Raw genomic sequence first — 22,991 nt, 5'->3', positions numbered from 1 at the left:
AGGACATTTATGAGCTTGTGGTGATAAGCTGGAGTGATTCGGCTACTATTTTTCTTCATCTCTTTTCTCCAGTGAAGAAATAACGAAAACAGAGGCAAAATCAGTTTGAATGCAACTAGTCCACTTCAAGCCCAATACTTGCTATGGTTCTACTAATGTTCTCTCTCTTTCTTTTCCTGTGCTCATGGCTGTTCAAGTTCAGGAGATTTGCTCTACATCCCAGGTGTTTAAGTGATGGTTTTTGCTTCTAACCTCAGACAAGGCAAAGAAAATATAGGTTAAAACTGTTGCTGGATGGTAGAGGCAGGCTAAATACATGCAAATTGTGCCAATGTGATTTAATGTGCTGAGTAACATACATTTTCCCACAATGTCCGATATTAAAATCAGTGCGACACACTTTGAAAAAGGCGTGGGCATTGTCGATATGGCTACGAGATATGAAATACAATTATTCAGTCCAACGGTTTACCAATTTACATTATATATATATATATATATATATATATATATATATATATATATATATATATATATATATATATATATATATATTTATTTATTTTTTTCCACCGGAGCACCACCTGAGTTTTCTTTTCTCATCTACCAGTGATGCTTGATTCAACTTCCCGCATCTACTACCTGAGCAGATATCAACAGTGCAACTGGGTTATAGGTTGCCAGGTTAAGGTCACAAATGGGTTGAAATTTGTATGATGTGTTGATTGTGTGAGTATGTGCATTTCATACAAGATCTGGCAACTGGACAACCTTGCAATAATATACAGTATTGATGTGATTGTTCATATAACCAGGTTTCCAGGCTCATGCTGTTGTCTTTCTTCTTTTTATATTACTCATACCTGGATTTACACAGTTTGAATACCTCAGCCCGCCAGTCAGCTGGAGTTTACAACTATTGCGCTGTTCTTGGAAATGTGTGTCGCCCATGGTATATCGATTGAGGGTCACACCAACATCCCTGCAGATTACCTGCTGATTCCCCTGACAACCACCACATACCGGCCATCTGGTCTTTAAGCCGTTGCCCTGTGAGTGGTGAAAGTGATGTGAAGCGAGGTGTCAATTTCGAAAATCTCAGTTTGCTGAAACACATCTTTTATTTAACCGCAAAATGCAGATGTCACCAATATTAAGATGGCTCTTATAAATTCAAATCAATATCAAACAAGTCTTTTGTTCTGAATAACTTTTTTATATCTCGCTCTCTAGACTTTTTATTCATCACTGAGACCTGGCTGAATCCTGGCGAACAAATGGCCCTGGGGTATCTAACACCGCCAGTCTATGACTTTTTTAATTCTCCACGGACTTCAGGGTGAGGAGGTGGCATTGTCACTGTTTTTAGAAACTCTTTTAAATGCAGAACACTACTTAACAGACATGCATTCCAGTTTTGAGGTCCAGTTATTAAAGATTAACTTCTTAGGTCCTGCTCTCTTTGCACTTGTGTACAGACCTCTCAGATTTAATAAGGACATCATCCAACAATTTACAGACTTTCTCTCTGGGCTGGTGCCTCGTGGTGATAGACTCCTGAATCTTGGGGATTTTAATATTCACGTATGCAGTCCATAAAAACCTCTTGTAAATTAATTTCTTTACCTCACTGAGTCTTTAAATTTTGTATGACATTTCACTGGTCCCACTCACAATATAGGTCATACATTAGATCTTGTGTTAACTTACGGTATCTCTGTATCTAACTTAGAGGTCTTAGACATTGGCATTTCTGACAATTATCCGATAGTGCTTGAATCTGTCTGTCCTTGTACTATCCCTACTATTTCTCAGAACTTACATCACTCCTGGACCATTCATTCGTCTACTGAAAATCTTTGAAAATCACATTTCACAGATGGTGTATCAGCTGGACTCCACACTGAATCATTGGTTGAAGCTTTCACTAAATCTTGTACTTTTACTCTTGATAATGTCAAAAGCCAAGGAGAGTTAAGGGTGTTTCACAGCCTTGGCTAAATGACATCACCCGCACTCCCAGACATGAGTGTAGAAAAGGAGAGCGCAAGTGGAAAAAAGACAAGCTTCAGGACTCTTTAGACATTTTAAAGGTGTGTTTAACAAACTATCAAAGAGTAGTAAAGGAAGCGAATGCTAAGTTTTTCTCTAAAGTAATCTATGATAATGCAAATCGACCAAAAGTATTGTTTAATACAATCAATTTGTTTTTAAACCCTACTAGAAATGCTTTTCTGGATGCCACTCAAGAGACCTATGAGACATTTTTAAACTTTTTTACTCACAAAACTGAGCATATTAAAGGTGCTATTGTACCTTCACAATTTGATCAACCAGTAATACCTTCCCTGTCTAGCTCCCTGACTCACTTTCAACCAGTTACGTCAGCACATTTAACAGATGTAGTCTCTAAGATTAAGTGTTCCATTTACAAGCTGGATATTCTTTCTCTGCGCCTTCTTAAAGTAGTTTTCATGACTATCAGTTCCATGACAGCAATAATTAACAGCTCCTTAGAAAATAGAGATGTTCCAAGCAGTTTTAAACATGCAATTCTACTTCCTTTGTTAAAAAAAACTTTTTTGTATCCGGCAATCCACAACAAATACAGACCAATCTCCAAATTTACTTTTATTTCCAAGATTTTGGAGAGAGTTGTTTATTCGCTACTCTGCTCCTATCTAAATACATGTAACATTTTAGATACATTTCAGTTTGGCTTCAAACCCTTGCACAGCACCGAATCTTCATGGCTGAAGGTCACTAATTATATTTTTCTCTCTATGGATTCAGGTTCACCGGTTTCATTCGTTTTATTAGATCTCAGTGCCGTGTTTTACAATATCGACCATAATATTCTTCTCAATCGTCTTGAGCTTGGCTGGCATCCAGGGTATTGTCCTCCAGTGGTTTGCCTCCTATCTATAAAAAAGTTTTCTGTAAATTTAGGAAATTTTTCCTATACGTCGGCTCATTACCGTGTGGTATCCTTCAAGGGTCGATTTTAGGACCCTTCCTGTATATGTTTCCTCTGAGCTCTATTTTTAGAACTACAGCATATCTCATCACTGTTATGCTGATGATTCTCAATTTTCCCAGTGAGTGTAGACAAGGAGTGTTCATTTGATAATGCCCTAAATTGCTTCAAAGATATTAAACATCGGCTTGTAATATTCTTTTTTACAATGAAATGAAATCAAAACCGAAGTTCTACTTTTAGGTTCCTCAATGTCCTCCTTAGGTCCTCTGTTGTCGAATGTACGAATCTTGGAGTGATTTTAGACTCCTCGTTACTTTTCAATAAGCAGATCAATGCTGTTATCAAGGGTAGCTTTTTCCACATGAGATCTATCACTAAAGTAAAATATTTTCTTTACCAAAAGCTGGTTCAAAACGTGGCAGCTAGGCTTTTAACAGGGATCACATTATCCCTGTTTTAGCATCTCTACACTGGTTTCTCATGAAATTCAGAGTCAATTTAAAAATTCTGCTTTATGTCTACAAGGCACTATCCTGTACTCCCCCACCAGAGCACTCAGGTCTTCTGATCAGCTTCTTTTGAGGGTTCCTCATTGTCGCTATAGATCTAAGGGCGATCGTGCCTTTTCTGTGGTAGGACCAAATCTCTGGAATAGTCTCCCTTTCCATGTGAGGTCAGCCACTTCATTAGCCTTTTATAAATCTTCTTTGAAAATGTATTTTTATTCTGTTGCTTTGAATAGGTCCTTGAATAGGTTGAACTGGGTTAATACATGATGTTATATTTGGTATTTGAAGGTATTTATTTATTTTTTATTATGTTTATGTGTATGTATTGCAAAAGTATTCAGTATTCAGACCCCTGACCAATTATATCATTTTATTGAATTACAAATGGTGCAATGAAATTTCACTCTGTTTGATATTTTATTTTAAAACATTGGAACTCAAAATCAATTATTGTTAGATGACATTGGTTTTTTGATGGGGGGGAAAAAAAATAAATATCGGTAACACTTTATTTTACGTAGTCCTTGATACAGAGTAATTACTTAGTTAATTACTTAGTAATAAACGTTGTAATTACATGTACCAAAATGTAATTAACATGTAAATATGTTATGGTACAGCCTGTACTTACAGATTGTAATTACACACATGTAATAGGCAGCTACTGTTACACATATGTAACAAGCCGAGTCTGTTACATACGTGTTTCAAATTTGGTACACTGTAATTATGTAAGAAAGTACTTAGGACCACACAATGTAACAAGAAGTACTTAAATATATTAGGCTACTAAGGTCTGCAGTTACACATGGCAAATGTGTACGTTTCTTAGCATTACATGTATGTAACATAAAATAAAGTGTATCAAGATTGTACTTGAGTGCAATTCATGTGTATCTACATACCTTAAATAACCCACTAGTTCACCGCTAAAATACATGCATTAGCTTCTTTATTACATTACAATTACAGAAAATTACACAGGTATAAGCTACGTAAAATAAAGTGTATCAAGACTGTACTTAAGTGGACTTCATGTATATCTACATACCTTGTCCATATGTACCTTAGTTTGGGTAAACTCACTAGTTCACAGCATAAATACAAGCTTTAGCTTGTATTTATGCTGGAAGCTGCCAGGTTACACCAATGAAAGAAACTGCCCTAACGAGGACACAATTATTTTATCATTGGCATCCACCTGTAAATCATTAAAGATGCAATCACATTTTCTGGATAAAACACCCATTGTTGAAGGATCATTGGTCAGGCTGTGAATCTGAAGGAAAATTAAGACCAAAGAGCATTCCACAGAAGTTAGATATAAAGTAATAAAAATGCATAGATTAGGGAAAGGCTACAAAATAATATCCAAATGTTTGGATATCCCAGTTAGCACAGTTGGATCAATAATCAGGAAGTGGTAGCTGCACCACACCACCCAGGCACTGCCAAGAAAAGGCCATCCTTCAATACTCAGCACTCTTAACAAAAAGGAGACTTATGAGAGAAGCCACAGACAGGCCAACAAACAATTTGAAAGAGCCACAGAGTTCAGTGGCTGGAAATGGAGTAATGGTGCACCAGTCAACCATATCAGGAGCACTGCATAACACTGGCCTGTATGGGAGGGTGGCAAGAAAGAAGCCATTACTCAAAAAGTACCATCTGAAAGCACGTCTGGAGTTTGCTAGAAAGCATGTGAGTGACCCAGCTGCAATGTGGGAGAAGGTTTTGTGGTCAGATGAGACCAAGATAGAGCTTTTTAGCCAAAACTCAAAGCACTATGTGTGGTGCAAACCTAACACTTCCTATGCCTCAAGACACACCATCCCTACGGTGAAGTATGGTGGTGGCAGCATCATGCTGTGGGGATGCTTCTTATCAGCAAGGAATGGGCATCTTATTGGAATAGAAGGAAGAATGGATGGAGCAAAATATAGGGAAATACTGCAAGAGAACCTGCTTCAGTCTGCTAAAAAACTGAAGCTTGGGAGGAAATTCACTTTTCAGCATGACAATGATCCCAAGCACAAGGCCAAAGCAACATTAAAGTGGCTCAAGAACAAAAAGATAAATGTCCTACAGTGGCCCATTCAAAGTCCTGATCTCAACCCTATTGAGAAACTGTGGCACTATTTGAAAATTGCAGTCCACAAGCATCACCCAACCAACCTTAACAACCTGGAGCAAATCTTCAGAGAACAATGGGCCAGTATCACTTCGTGTGCAAAGCTGGTACCCCAAAAAACTTTAAGCATTTATTGCAGCAAAAGGTGGCTCAACCAAATATTAATGTGTGGGGGTTGAATCCTTATACAAGCAAGATATTTCAGTTTTTTATTTTTCATAAATAAACATATAACAATAAAAAATAACAATGTTACCTTACAATAATTGATTTTGAGTTTTGGTGCTTTAAAATAAAATATCAATCAGAATGAAATTTCAGTGTACAATTTGTAATTCAGTAATATGAGAGAATTGGTCAGGGGTCTGAATACTTTTGCAAGGCACTGTATATATATGATCTGTAAAGCACTTTGGGTCAACTTCTGTTGTTTTTAAATGTGCTCTATAAATAAAGGCTAACCAAAAATTATCAAAAGCTTTTTGATAGACCACTCTGTTCACGAATAACACCTCAACAAATGTGTCCACTAGCCAAAATGGACATAACTATGCAACACATTAGCATATTAACACAGAACTTACTACATGTCATCCCAAGCATGCCTTGAGGGTACCTGCAGAGTTTCCCCACAGTGCCAACTAGTTGTCAGGAAAAATAAAAAATGTTCACTTATAACTTTTGAATAATTTGGTCTAAAATGATGTGGCTGGTCTGTTTAAATTCTTTGGGTCATCCAGAATATGCATGGTCTGCAATACATCCTGTCTGCCATTTTGAATTTAACTGAAAACCTACTTTTTCAAACTCCTAGGCCGTATGTCCGATTAGCACAACATTTTTGAGTATCATCTAGGTGAACTCACAACAAATAATTATCAAAAGCTTTTTGATAGACAAAACTGTTCTTGAACAGAGCACCAAAGAAATTGATGGCAAGTTGCCAAAAAACATCTGAGGCTGTATCTCTGCAAGGCTTTGGTAATGCCATAATGACCACACCCTGACCTCATCAAATACATTTGGTGACAGTGCCACCTACTGGTCCACAGTTATTATGGGTTATATTTAAATTTGAGCAATTTACCAAAATATTTTATGCTACTTTTCTTAGTCAAAATCACTGATGTCCATTAACACTTCCATACATGCCGCTGGTGTGCTTGGCCTGGTAATTGCTGCTTGCAGCTATATTTAATTGAACTTTTTTTTTTTACTATTATTGAACTTTTAAGTACCAAAAAGTATTGTAACCCATTACATTTTAATGTTACATAACATTCTTGTAATGAGATGTATGAAAATTAGGGCTGTCAATCGATTACAAATTTTAATCAAATTAATTACATGGTGTCCCGATTAATTAATCGCAATTAATCGCATATACGAATATTTGCTAAGAAAGCCCCTCATATAAAAATAACTCAATATATAATGATTATACATATTTATATCAGTATATAATTATACATAGTTATCTTTAAATATTAAAAATTATATATATATATATATATATATATATATATATATATATATATATATATATATATATATATATATATATATATATATAAATATTCAGATAATTAAAATGCTTTACATTCCTGTAGCAGAAGATATAAAGCCATACAAAAAGCGGCTTTAGAATACAATGTATTGTTTACTACCATATTATTGATCATAAGTCAATCATTGGGAAACAGTTCACAGCAATCCATTTCACAAGTGAATTTGTCAATCAGTTGGATATTTATTATGAGGGCTTGTTTAAGGGCCCATCAATTTACACCTATGTCAGACGTCTCCGGTGTGTTGCGTCATAAACATAAAATGTTTAGGTCACTGTGTAAAGTTAAATATAGTTTAATACTCAATCTTTAAACACATCTTGAGATCCCTTAGATCGCATTTGCGCTCCTTCAAGTGTTTTGAACGCAAGAACGTAATGCATGTTTGTGTTGTTCTGCCTACTGAAGTGTTTTCTTCACTGTATAAACGGCGCGTTGCTCATACAGCTGAAATTTCACTTACTGCCCTCTGGAGTAAACAGGTTGTACTACATGCTTGCATTTCTCAGGAATCTTCCTTATTATGGTCAGTGGGCATGTGATTAATTGCGTAATTTTTTTTTTACGCGTTATTTTTTGTAAAATTAATCGCACTGAATTAACAGGTTAAATTGACAGCCCTAATGAAAATATTGTTTTTATTTGGAATGTTGAGCAGAAAAACAAAAACTTTTCTGGGAAGTGTTTTAGAAAGTAACTTAAAAGTAATTAGTAATTTGCTAACATTTTTAAATGTTCAGCAAAGTCAGTAATCTAATTACAATTTCAGAAAAGTAATTAGTAATTTGTAGTGACCCAACAGTGCCAACAGATGAAACATGAATAGAAATACAAATAAGCAAAGTGCCATTTATAAGTAGTGCTGGGACAAAATAACTGAATTCTTTAAAGAAGATGAGAGATGACATTAGAGCTAACACAAATGAACTACATTGTTTCATAACTCTGATAGTGTTGACATACTTGCAATAATATTTACAGCTGTACCATCTGCCATGGAAGAACTGTCAAAAGCAAGACAGCAACAAAGATGAGTGAGTGCAAGCCAAGGCATGGCAGCTTCACACACTCATACAATCAGATTGAGTCAACTCAATCTGAAAGCAAGTCAACCTTAACATTTTTTAAATTACAGTAATGACTGTCTAAACATTTATCCTTACTGTGCTCTTGTGTACATACACTTTGTCTAGACAACGTGTTCCACCAGAGCAGAAAGATAGCATTAGCTGGCATGTGCAGTGCATAATATTAATATCAAATGGCATCATCTTCCCATGCAATGTAAAGCTGATTTTGAGGGTGATCAATTAGGGTTTGCACTGAAGCAGAAAATAACTTAAGACAGTGTTAAGCTTGAGGAATGTAAGAGGGGAAATAAAAAAAGACACAGTCAAAATCAAGTTTAATGTGGTTAAACTTGTAATGTGAAAAATGTTGAGTAAATTAAATTCATAGGGGAATAAAACAAATGAAATGATTCTGTGCAAAACGTTGTTAAAGGAACAGGAAGATTTACTCTCCCTCGTGTCCCTCTCAATCCATATGACTTTGTTTCATATGCAGAACAAAAAAGGAGATGTTTTAATGTGGATAGTGTTTAATTTTAATGCTTAAACAAGGACTTAAAAGTGTCATAAATGTAGTCCATTCGAGTGTCCGAGTTCAAGTCTTCAGGTCTCATATAGTGGATTTTGGTGAAAAACAACCAGTCTTTTCTAAGTGTAAATCTTGACATCCGCTGAACATATATGTGATAAGCTCGTTGACAATGGCACGTATCTTGCATTGTTTAGTGTCAAAAACATTCTGCAGAAACAAGTGTCTCTGCCAAAACTGCAGATATAATCAAATTCAAACATTTCCCAAGTTCACCAAGCGGCAAATTAATTTAACGTTATCTGTATTTGAAAATTTGTCTGATGATTTCGAATAAACACTGTAATTTTCCTCGCAGTGTTTAAGAGAAGAGATTCTACAATTGTTACCGATGCCCTTTTTGAGAAGGTCAAATTAAGACGCTAAACATTTTGATAACATTTTCAGAATACTTGTATGTTGATACAAAAACATTAAACTTGCCATGTGCATGTATCCCACATTACCCCCACCCCACCTCATTATGCACTTTAGACAGATTCTTGGCCTTCATGGAATTTCCTATTGAACAGCTGTAAAGCTTGTTCCAAAATAATAAAATAAACATTAAAAACATGGTAGTCAGACATGAAAAAAATACAAATCTCACCCCAATTTCATGTGGCTTCATATCCTTTGAGCACACTGCAGGGGGAGGAAGCAGCAATGGCTTGCTTCTATCATCTGTCACGATTCCCTTGTTGTCTGCCCCATGTTTCACTAGTCTTTGTCTCAAACTCCTATTCTCTTTGTAAAAAACTACATTTCCCATGATTCCCGGCCCTCATCACTGCCAGCCCTGTGTCGTTGTGCTCACCTGATCGTCGTTTGTCATCATCATGTCTCCTGTGTATTTAAACCCTGCTGTTTCTCCATTCCCCTGTCAATTGCCGATGTATATGGATGCTTGTTTTTCGTGTTTCTTTATGTTTATCCTGCCAGTTTCCCATTGTATGTTTTCCGTGTTTTTGTTGTGTTTCCCCATTGCGGGTGTTTCCTTTGTTTTGGTTTTGTTTGTTTAGTTTTCAACCCTTCCAATAAAGCTAACCCTGCACTTAGATCCTCGCCCCTCGTCTGCCTTCCTGCTAATCATAACAATCATCATACACAGTCAGCACCACTGGCTACAAACCACCCTGTCTTTGGCCATTAGTGGACTTGTTTCAACCTGAGAAAGGAAACTTCAATAAAGACAAAGCTCTGTAGTTTTGATCCTAGTTTTATGCCTTTTTAAAAGCTTTATTGCTTTTCATTGTCACTGTAAGGTGCTAATAACATACACACTGCAAATTCTTACAAGTAAACATGCACATATGCATACAGTCCAAGATAAACAAGTTGGCAAACAAACTCGGGCAAATACAAATCACACGTCATCTTAAGTTTACATGTGCGTCAAGGAAGAATCACCTCAAGCACAGATAAAAAGCCTTGGCATGTTTGTTTTTGGACACGTGTAGAGGCCTACATGTTTGATGGGCAGGTTTAATCAGGTTTTGAGGTGAGATGTCAACTACAGGTGCTGTCCCGGGCCAGTATGTCCCTCCAGGCTGGAACAATATACCTCATAACGTGGCTCTTTGTTTGAGGTGTTGTAAAGAAATGAGAAATATGTTCAAGTTTGATATTTGGATGTAATCCGAATATAACAATTGTCAAAACACTTTTTTTTGTTGTTGCTGCTTTCATGTTGGCTGTGTTGTGCAGCTGTTATGCCACTCCTATTAAAGGTTATGACTTATAACACATATCTTATCAGTTGTTAAAATTTGGCTGCGATTTGACATTTTCACTTGATTAAAGTTTTAATAAATTAATTGATGCTAAAATTAAAATAAACTGTTTATTTGGAATTTTAAAAAAATCGGAGAGTTTTTCAGTAAGTACTGGTACTTGGTAGCTCTCAAAAAATGGTATCAGGACATCTGTAGTAATGTACAAACAAGGCAAAATTCACTGACATTATCAAAACTAACTTATCAGCATTCAGTGAAATGAAGAAATTTAAAGAGGAATCTGGGAGTTTGCTTCTAAGGCACGCATAGGTCAGGTTTAGGCCATTGTGTCAAGTTCACCTGAGATTTGAGGCTCAGGCCCATGAACAAAATGTATTTGTTTAACGCATGGTCAACGGAGATCAACGCTGACCTCATAGCCTGACCAACCCTAGTAATGGAGTCCATAGTGACTAGCCTTTGAATTTTTATTATGTTTTATGACTCTTAATTGGACCAGGGTGACCTGTCTCCATTTAATTGGTTCAGAGGAGGGGTAGAGGGGTGTCCTCTCTCTCCGATTGCAGCTGATTGGACAACACTTATGACTTCCACCTCTGAGGGACGGTGAAGACATGTCTCAAGTTCATCCTGAACATGGGTGGCACCTGGATCGGTTTACCTACACCTGTCCATTGGACTAAGACAGCTCTTCATCCTGATCACCCCACAGCTTTTAGTCCTTACCACACAGACTACTTAACATATCCACATTTCCTCAACACAGGTCCTCTTACCACTCTTAAACAAAGTTGGCAGTATATGGTTTAAAGGGTAGAAATTCACTGTTTGATAGTTTGCACCAGTTAGTTACCATGTCATTGATCTGGACTGTGAAGCTTATTGAACCAAATAAACTGTTCTGTTGACTTAAAACAGACATTTCTCTTAGGAGGATTTATGTCTCATGACAACTCTTCATTATTAGTGTAAGATGGCAAAACAGCAAGCATTTTTGCTAGCCTCCTATCCAACACTTAATTTTAAGAAAGGAAATGTCTATATTTCTGCAATTCAAATGACTGATGTATGTCAGTAACCTATAATACCCTTCCCTCGTCTTGTTCCAAACCTGATGATGTCTTCCATGGTAAGCAAAAGTTATTTCACTATTAAGATCAGTTGGGTTCTGGTAAGGCGTAAGACTTAAAAGTTCTTGGGTATCCTAAAAATGCCCTTTTTAAACAAAATCACATTGTAGTGAGATTATCTAGTTTAGCTTCAGATAATTTAGGCATATATAGAATTTTTTGGAAAAGTTGAATATGCCACCAGATCAGACAGAGTGATGTCATGGACATTTTTCTTATTTGGTCCAGTGGCTGCTTCTCTTTAAAGTTAGTAATACAAGCAGTGGTGTAGCCAATGGGGGGCTTGGGCACATTCAAATTAGACTACGGCTCACCCAGAATATCAGAGATTATTCTTTTATTTAAAATATATTAATATAATATATATATATATATATATATATATATATATATATATATATATATATATATACATGCAGTGCTCTGAAAAAGTATTTGCCCCATCCTGATTATGTTTTTGTGTATATCTCATACTAAATTGTTTCAAAAATTCAAACAAAATCTGAGTGAACACAAAATAACATTTTCAAATGATAATGTTATTTATTGAAGCAAAAAAATTTATCGAACACCAACTGAGCCTGTGTGAAAAAGTATTTGCCTAAATCTCATTAATAAATCCCCAAATCTATGAAAATGCATTCATAATGGAGTTCAGCTGGACTAGACACAACCAGGCCTGATTACTGCCAGTCCTGTTCAATCAAATCAACACCTAAATAGAACTTTTTCAGCAACATAAAGAAAGCTAATTGTTCTCACCCAGTAGCACACTATACCACTGAAATACATCAGTCTGGGAAGGGTTACAAAGCTATTTCAAAGCATTTATCTCGAAAGAACCACAGTGAGAGCCATTATCTCCAAATGGAGAAAACTTGGCACAGTAGTGAACCGTCCCATAAGTGGCCGTCCTTCCAAAATTCCTCCAAGATCACAGTGATGACTCATCCAGGAAGTCACAAAAAAGCCAAGAACAGCATCCAAGAAACTGCAGACATCTCTTGCTTTGCTGCTCCAGGTCCTGGGCAACTTGCAATAATTGAGGGAAAATAAATCCTGCTCTCTACCAAAAAATCCTAAAGGAGAACATCCGGTCATCAGTCAGTGAATTGAAGCTCAAGCGCAACTGGATTATGCAGCAAGACAATGATCCAAAGCATAGGAGTAAGTCCACCTCTGAATGGCAAAAGAAGAAAACTTAAAACTTTGGAGCGGCCTAGTCAAATTCCTGACTTGAACCCGATTGAGATGCTGTGGCAGGACCTTAAACAGGCAGCATATGCTCGACAACCCTCCAATATGTCAGAACAAAGAAGAGTGGTCCAAAATTCCACCATATTATATTATATTATATATTATAATATTTTTTAAAAATGCATTAATTCTGATTTCAGAAAGTGTGAAAGAACTGTTTGAATGAGCTGCTTCTCTGTTGTTAAGAATATTTTGGAGAAAGAAAACTAGGGTGAAAACTTGGCCTATCCATTTTTAGTGAGGCCCACCCAAAAGTAATTTCCTGGCTAAGCCCTTGAATACAAGAATGTGATTCTAGCTTTTTATTATATTGCAGATTCCATATCCCTTTGATTTTGGGCCATATGTGTTTTGTGCTAAAGAAACTGACCACACTGTCTTCTTTGATGATGCAATGAAAAGAAATGACTGTAACTCTATAACTTATGACTACGACTAAATAACTGGAAATTATTGAGTACGGCAGGTGTGTGAGAACATGCCTGTCAGCACTTTCACTGCCAAAGCAATGATGGTGATTTTATTTTGCAGATGAAAGCATGCCCATGTGCAAGCTACGAAGACATATGATGACACTCTGGGCTTTGTTTTCAATAATGGGCATCTACTATATCCAGACTTTTATTTCTGAGTTCTTTTGTACACTGGGACTGGGTAGAAACCATGTGGACAGAAGAAACTAATTTCCATAGTCTATAGGATACTTTACCTCTAGTCTCTTCACTTTCCCTACCTGTTTGTAGATATGATTGGTAATTGCATGCATTTAATCACAGCTTTTATGTTGTGAACAAGATGCTTGTTCTCTCTCTGTCTGTATAATATCTCTCCCTTAGGAGAGTGACGGTTTAATGCGGCCTTATCACTTTGGGTTGTCTGGCTTAGAGTCAAGCTGAGGTCTACAAGGTGAAATGAGTTTGGCAACCTCAACGGGTGGTGCAGGCTGAGAACACACATCCTAGTGCAGTAAGAGGGATAAAGAATGGGAAAATTGACTGCATAAGCGGGACAGATTGAGTTTTCCCTCTATCAAATGCCGGTCCATAGCAGATTTCAAACACTTAATCGTCAATCATTTCCAATAAAACCCAAAGGAGCAAGTTTATAATGGCTTACCAATAAAAACCCCAATTCATACTTTGTCCCCCTTAATCCCTGGCAGTTATGCATCATGAGGAGAAATGGCTCCATCTGAGTTTGAGTGGGTGCAGTTTGAACTCTGCATAAGTACCCTGATCTATGTCTAGATCAGTTCCATTCTTAATATTCTGGACAATCTATATTAATAAAGACATTTCAGTACTGTTCCAAATAGCATGTGGCTTTGATCTTAATTGGACATATTGACTGTGATTGATACCTGATATCATAAGCAAGGCTCTCTTTTGCCTCATTAGACACTCTGAAGTAGACCGAATGATTCGTGCAATGACTAATAACCACCCTGAGATGGCCAGGCAAGGCTTTTTCTCTTCTGCTTTTTCTATCCTTTTTGAACACACACACTCCTACTTTTTTAAACTGGCCTCATTAATGAGAGATGATGAGCATCACTCTTGCCTCAATTAAAGTGTAAATCTCCTGCATTAGCCCAACAGAGGCAATCTTCTCCACGACCACACACGAGGGGTTCACTGACCATGCAGACCATTCAGTCTACTTCACTCTGCAGGCCCCCCCCCCCCGCAAACTGCTTTCTGTGAGGCACTCAGGTGAGGAGAAGAGGGATGGACCCAGTATCACTGCTGAGTTTGAGTAAATGAGTGCTTCACTCCTACCCCTGTCCACCTGGTGAAACTTAAACCTAGGCCTTGATAATGATTTCAGGATCAGAGAAGTGGGGGATACCAAGCACAATTATGTCCTTAACTTGAGTTAAGAGAGTGGTTTATTGAATACTAAGTGTAAATGAGTGCAGAGTGATTGCTAAATTACTGACTTGGGCAAAAGGAAAGATTAAGAAAGATAAAGTAATGTAATAAGGTGCACAGACATTTTCAGAGGTGTTTTACCTGAGTGGAGGATTTATTGTTATTTATACATTCAAGCATATGGAATCAAAATAATAACACAGGTACATCATGTTGCTAGTGAATGTTCCGGTACAACGACATCAACCCCATTTTGCTGAATTATTGACAAGAGACACTTCTCATACATATTTACATCAATTCAAATGCATTTACATTAACATGTGGCGGTAGTGATAGCGAGTGCGAGCAGCCTCAGAGACATGGGTTCTGGCCCCATGGAAACCAGCAAGTAATTGTATTAACATCATCAATGATGAGCATGATTCAAAGGTTGCATTTTCCCTTTAACATAACATATTTACTCTACTGATGGTTAGGTTTAGGGTTGGGTTTTGGGTGTGGGAGTAGGTTTAATAAAAACATGCATTCCTGTTGACTGTATGACATCATTTACAACTAAAAACAACTCACATTACAATTAGCTTTTGGGGCCACTCTGAGGACATTTCACCCGAAAACCGAAATTCCACGTTAGAGGTCTTCACGGGTCTACTTGGATCCAAAAACCTGGGTTCTGACCTGAGACCTGCACAGATTTGGGTCCAAAAGTTTTCGAGTACCTTGGGACATGGGTCGGGACTGCAAAAAATATTTTCAAGACAAGTATTTTTGTCTTGTTTCCTGTAAAATTAGCGAAACATTCTTAAAACATGATTTATTTACTTGTCTAGAAAAACTAAGTCTTGTTTTAAGATAAATCTGACAAAATATTGTGAACTTTAGACTCAAAACAAGAAAAAAAATCTGCCAATGGGGTAAGCAAAATAAACTTGTTTTCTCTTGAAATTAATTGTTATTTTTCTTACTCCATTGGCAAACAGTTTTTTCTTATTTTAAGCATAAATCTCTCTAAATTTGATTTCTCTCAAAACAAGACTTAAAATCTTATTCTAGTTTGCTCGTCGAGTAAATAAATCACGTTTTAAGAATTTTTATATATTTTTACTGGAAAACAAGTTTCTTACTTTCCCTCTTCCTATATAAAGCCCTCGTGTTTGCTGTCTTGAACCAGATTGTCTTGTGATTTTCCCTAGTAACCAGCCTTGGTCTTAGTCTCTGTCAGTAATTTTTTCACTCTGTTTTGTTCCTGTTTTTTTTTGTGCTCATCTCCCAGACAATTCCTTATCATTGCAGCACTCACCCGAGTTCCTGTCATCCACTCTGACAGCTCACGTGCCCACTTACCTGCTCTGGATTCATCGGTTCCCATGCTCTCTTCATCAGCAACCGCACACCTCTTTACCCTCGCCACTCTCTGCTGTCATCACGCCTGGACAGACATTCCACTCAGCTCTGTCCTTCAGCTGCCACCTGCTCTGTTTCCCGATTTTGCTTTTGTTTTGACTGTTTGATTATTTATTGCTGGTGTTCATTAAAGAATTGGAATTCATTATTTTTGTCTCTGAGTCCTCCTTGACTGGTCCTGACACCCGTGTGCTGTTTTTATAGTAATAATTATAATAATATATAGCTGTACTTCATAAATGTACTGTATATATAAAAGTACATGAATAAACATTTCCCGCTGAAAGTTATTTGGTGCATGAGAGGTCTTAATAATTAGGTTAGACTTGAGGAAAAATGGACCCTATTTTTGGAGTATCTCTGCTTATTGCTGTCTACTATCTTATGTATAAGGACAAATGTATCTGCTACAAAAGGAATATCGTGCTTGCCTGAGCATTTGAACATGTAATATGTGTTCTTACTAACAACTTTGCTTCAAAATATATCGCGAGGACACGCCACCCAAGGCCACGTGATCATAAATGGTAAAATGAGTTCCTTGAAGTGACCATCGCATGTATCCTTCACAAATGGCCATGTGAAAGGGCCCTTCATGTAGGGGTTGAATTGCTCACTTTCGTTTGGAACGCCCCTTCATGTGGCTTCCCCTTTCCGCAGTACACTTTAAGGGTGCAAAAACGCAGTTTGGAATTCAACCAGTCTAATGGAATTGTATAGATGGATGGATTTTCACTGATACCCCACCTAATTTATTTACATGATCTTATTTTCAAATACATTTGAACGTTTATTATAAAAATGTTTGTAGATCTGATAAGCAATAGAAGTTATCATCAGCTTAAAAAATGTATATTTTCTCATGCTCGCTATCTAACGCAACAGACATAAAAGGACACTTTAGAGCCTCTCTATCCATGCTTTAAATGGTAAACATTATTAGGTGGGCTAAGTGCAACATTTATGGACGCTGTTATCAAAAGGAACCGAATGCTAGCTGGGGTTAGTTTGGTTTCCGCTCACTGGTGGAAATGTTTTCAAAGAGAGGACAGGGCTGTCATTAGAAACATAGAATGCTTCAGAAAATAAATAAAAATATGATAAACACAGTGCAGACATCAAAGCAGACACATTTAAAGAAGCCTTCAAGAGTTGTCACAGCAGGATAAACTGCTTCATAGGTGCCAGCAATGGCTCTCCATGTTTTCGTCATTAAGCAGAGCTAAACGGTGGATGTCTGTTTGTGTGTGCTAAAGACGAAGGAGGGAGAGAGAGAGAGAGAGAAAGATGGAGGATGGTAAAGCGAAGCAAAATTAATGACATATTGTGAAATCTTTACCTACAAAGCAGTCTTCCTCCATGCAAATGAGTCTTCTGCTCCCTCTTGATAAGGATCTGTTTGATGGGACACATGCAGAATATGAGGCGACTAATTCCCTTATTAGTATTCAGTGTGGCTGATTGGCAAAAAACGGCGAGAGCCAGGCACAGAGCTCTTGCTGCAAAACCCAATATTGATTTGTTTAATGGTGTCAGCAAGTCAAAAATCACAAATCTCCAGTCATTTGTTTATGAGGCTGTTAGTGGGGCAATGAATGCCCCTGGTTTAATTAATAACTCATTACAGAGATGTGATTATATGCTTGAGCTCCTAATGGACCCTGTCTGCTTCACAGATCCTGGGAAAGGTGTTTTGACAGAGCCAGGGGAAGAGAACGAGGCATCTGATGCACTCAAATCTCTGTTTGTCTTCCATGACGTCTTTGTTTGTTTTGCCTCATGACTGGTCTAGCGTCACATGCATCTCTAAATTTCATGCTTCAACAAACTCTTCAGTATGAGTTTTGGGCTCTGCTGCACTTCCTAAAATAGGATAAGAATGGTTAAAAGAAATGCCCTGTTAACTAAGGCCAGCAAAATTGTATAGTTATTAAAACGAACCTATAAAAAAATGACAATTCTGTCATCATTTACTCTATGTTGTTCCAAACCTGAATAATTTTAGTATTTTTATTTTGTACATTCAGCCATTCAGTTTGGAGCAATATGAGGGTAAGAAAATTATGAGAAAACGTTCATTTTGGGGGGAACTATCCATTTAAAGAAAAGGAACTCCGCCTTCTCAAAATGACATATGATAGAGATGTCTTGTTGATAATGTTCTCCTGTTGAATCTCTTTCTGTCCTGCATTTTTTTTTTAAGGTAAAACAAATCTAACATTTTCGATTTTTTCTCATGTCATATATCTTTGATTATTACACAGAGTTTCAGATATGCTTTACAGAGCCTGACAGAGGAGGTCTCCATTTAGAGGCAGAATAAGAGCAGTCATTACAGGCATATTTCAGTCCACTGTGAGCCGCTGGCCTGCCCCTGCTGTTATTGTTATTTTCTCTATTTCTTGATAGCCACTAAAGCTGAAAAATGGATCTGCATTTGGGCAGAAATATGAGGCTTCATGGAGTTAAACATTCAAATCCATGCTGTAGCTTACACACACACAAACACTCAACACCCCCTGTCCCACCCTAACACACACACACACACACACACACACACACACACACACACACACACACACACACACACACACACACACACACACACACACACACACACACACACACACACTTCCATTTTATTCTCTCTGACAGGATTAACTGGTCTGCAGTGTTAGAAATACATTAAGTGGACCTTTGCAGGCCACTTATTATGCTTGATTATACAGCTGGAATGGGGAAGGTAGGCGTTGCTTGTAGTTAAATAACTTCTTAGATGCATTTTTTTTCTCCCGTCCCTCCCTCTTTCTTTTTTAAAGTGACCGTCTTCAAAGCATAAACGGGTCAGCAGCTCTGCCACAAGGCTAAGATTGATTTTCACCCTCCCAGCCTTTGTTCCCGCAGTTTTAAAGTAGACAGGATCTGGTAAATTATTTTGTCCATGTTATTAATGAAACAGCCAATGCAACTCCCATAGAACTGTGATAAAGCAAAACAATGGTGTGGCACAGTCTCATGAAACATCATGAGGGAAAATAAAGAGCAGAAAGCAGAAGGCTGCAGTGTTCTAGGAGGCTAATGAAATGGTTAACTCGTGTTGGGGAACAGATAGGATTATGTTCCATCTGGGATCTGTGCCAGCCTTTATGTATGATATAAATTAACTTGAATTACAATAAATAGTCTCACCAGCTGTCCATCTCCCCACTGTGCACTGGCTGATTAGAGTGTGCTATGTAATGCATTCTTGGATGTGTTGGGGTCAGAGAGAAATATAACACATCGCCATCAGACTGGGCCGCCCTTGCTTCAACCCCCTAAACTACCTTCATCATCTCTGCCTCTCATGTTTGGACAGCTGGCACCAAACAAGCCAAGAGTGTTTCAACTTAAAACAAGTGGACAATTCAGCAGCTTTTCCCAAACTTTGCATGAAATCAAGTGTTTGACAGGCATGTGGGAATCAGACACAGAAAGATAGAGAATCAGATAGAGAAACAGAAAAACAAACAGAAAAATAGAGAGTCATTATGATGAGATAATTTATTAGTATGCATAGTTCATATAATTTCTAAACTGGAAACGTGTTCAATAATTTTTCTAGCTCATAAGTGAGATGAAACTCTAAATCAATAATGTTAAAAAAGAGGCCAACTTATTACAGAAACAGGAACATGATTTCAGTCTTTGCTTCAAGTGTGTATGATTTTTTCTGATGAAATCATTGCCATTCACCTAATGATCAGATCAGATCAGATCAAATTATCACTTGGAATCCTTTGACTACAGTGCACAGACACACAAATAACATATTTATTTATCCAGCAAAAGCAAAACAAAGTAACAACACATTTTGTAAAATTGGACTATGACCGAAATCGAGTCTCTTTGACTATGATATGACTCCTGTGTCAGAAGGGTTTGGCTAAATTATGCTCAGATTCAGTGTGAAAACATACATACATATACATACATACATACATATATATATATATATATATATATACACAGTATATACATACACACTACCGGCCAAAAGTTTTGAAACACTATTGACTACTGAAACACTCACACAAATGTTCTTATGATCTTAAAAATCTTTTGATCTAAAGGCGTATGCTTAAATGTTTGAAAACAGTTTTGTAGACAAAAATACAATTGTGCCACCATATTCATTTGTTTCATTATAAAACAAAAATTTAATTAAAGAAAAATGTTTTTGAAATTGATGACTTGGACCAAATAATAAATCACAGGGTCTCAAGAAGTTGGTAGATAATATATCTGCAAATTCTTGGCAAAGGGTGACTACTTTGAAGATGTTAAACTATAGCAGAGTTTTTATTTATTTTGGATTTTGTTTAGTCACAACATTATTCCCATAGTTCCATTTATGTTATTCCATAGTGTTGATGACTTTACTATTATTCTAAAATGTGAAAAAAAAAGAAAAAAAGAAAAGAAAATAATAATAAAGAATGAGTAAGTGTTTCAAAACGTTTGACTGGTTGTGTGTGTATGTGTATGTGTATGTATGTATATATATATATATATATATATATATATATATATATATATATATGTGCCATATATAATATTACTGTTAATGTTAATATGTAAAAATCTTCACAGAAGATTTGAGAAAAGTACAGATTAAGAATCTTAAATGGTAACATTTTATTTTAGGGATCAGAAATTAGACAGTAATTAATAACTAATAATTTGACTTGCAAGGGACTAGATACTGACTTGTTTGTAATTATAAGGTATTTATTATGCCTTGTTTGTTGATTTCTTACCCATGCTTAATAGCCTCTTTATATTTTTATTTTCCCCCAACAACAAACTTATTAGGTAAAAATAAATGATACCAATAACTAGTAAGGTGCAAAATACATCCTTTATATGTTCTTAAAAAATAAAATATTATAGAAGGTAGAGACTTTTGATGCTTAAGTGTAAAAATCAACAAAAAGCATCTTCTTTGCACTAAGAGTAATTAAATACTACCATATAGTATAGGGGCGTTGCTGCAGCATGTTTATTGTGTTTATTTAGAATCCCACAAACACCCTACACCCAACACCAACCCCCTACCCCTAAACGTAACCCTAACCTTCCCTGCTTTGTTGAAATACTATATGGATTCTACATGTATTTCATACTTATAAGCCACACATTCACACAGAGTACAGAGAACCTATAAAGCATGTCTTTTTCATCATAATAGCTATTGATATGTTTTGTTTTTGCAAATAAATTAATTGTTATCACAAAAGCAAATATATAGGGGCTATTAAGTGTAGGGCTCTACGTAGGAGCGGGTTTGGTTATTAGAAATAATGAATAATTATCATAGATAATTATCAATTATTAAAATCAATAGAACACTGATTAGAATCAATGTTAGCTTTATTTTTCAGGTATTATTTATGTATAAAGCTTATTGATCCTTCAAATTCAACAATAATCAAAGATAATTGTCAATTATCAAAATCAATAGAATATTAATAAGGATTAATATCGCCGGGGCACCACCCTGGAATCAGGGACTAATAACCAGACAGTATAACAGTCTCAATATTAGATTGTTCGCTTAGGGAAATCGACGTCCGAGCACTGGCATCCCCAGCCAGCCTTTGACACACGTGTATGCAAACCAAACCAAAACACTTATTTTTTAAATATAACAAAGTTTATTGATGCAGTAATATCAATTAATAATCAATACAATGCAGTCAATAAACTTCTGACTTACAAATACAAAATAAACAGTGACATGATTAGATATAGTAACCAAAAATAAGCATATAACACATGAGGATGTATGCGTGTGTGTGTGGAGTGACGCGCACAAAATGGCAGACATGGCTCTCATGAAGAGTGCGTCAAGCGAGATTTCCGACCAGCGGTTAATGGCATCTGCCCATTTACCGCGTGTCTCCGCTTGTACGATAACTTGGAGACAAAGCTGAGCTTTATCACAAGTTATCTACTAGCCAAATGTTTGTGAGGGGTCGCGAGTGTGTGCGGTTAGTACGACAGAGAGAGAGAATAATGTGGAGGCACCGAAGCCGGATTCGCGATCGTGGGAGAGAAGGCAACTGCTGGTTTATCACTCAGAGATGCTGTGAAGGGGTCGTAACCCATCCCGTGGTCTTTGGTCCTTTAATGGATAAACACAGTGTGCCGGACTCATCCACGATGGTGTAAATACGCAACAGTCCAACATGGTTGGATTACAACACAGCAAATCTCATTCGTAATAACAGTATGTTACAGTAATACCTTAAGTATTATTAACAGCCATGAGCGGACTCGGTGGTCCGTAAACTGTACAAGCAATAACCTTGATACACGAGAATAACACACTATAATACTCTATCTCTGGCCAGACGTAACCTCTTGAACTGTGTGAGGACACAGGTAGAATTCATCCGTCGTTTGACTTTGACTCGGTTCCTTGAGGCTCAGGTGATGACGGGAGGCCGTTTCCTCGCTCTGTTGGCGGGCGGTACGGCTGCTGATTATCTGTGGGCTGGCTGAGAAATCCACAACGTATGGCACGCAAAGTCACTGGAAGCAATGCTCAGAAGGACCTCAGAGGTATTTCTTCTCCCGATGACATCATGGATGAGGGGCGTTCTATTGAGCGCCTCATCCAATAGGAGTTGAGAGTTCGATCCTTTGGAATTTCACACAGTGAGCAAGGCTTCTTGGGACTTGCAGTGTGTTTTGTACTACGTAATTAGATTTTTGTGCTT

Source organism: Xyrauchen texanus, chromosome 24, assembly GCF_025860055.1.
Source record: "Xyrauchen texanus isolate HMW12.3.18 chromosome 24, RBS_HiC_50CHRs, whole genome shotgun sequence".
NCBI classification, from domain to species: domain Eukaryota; kingdom Metazoa; phylum Chordata; class Actinopteri; order Cypriniformes; family Catostomidae; genus Xyrauchen; species Xyrauchen texanus.
The sequence above is the reverse complement of the archived record's forward strand: the minus strand, read 5'-3'. Positions refer to the sequence as shown.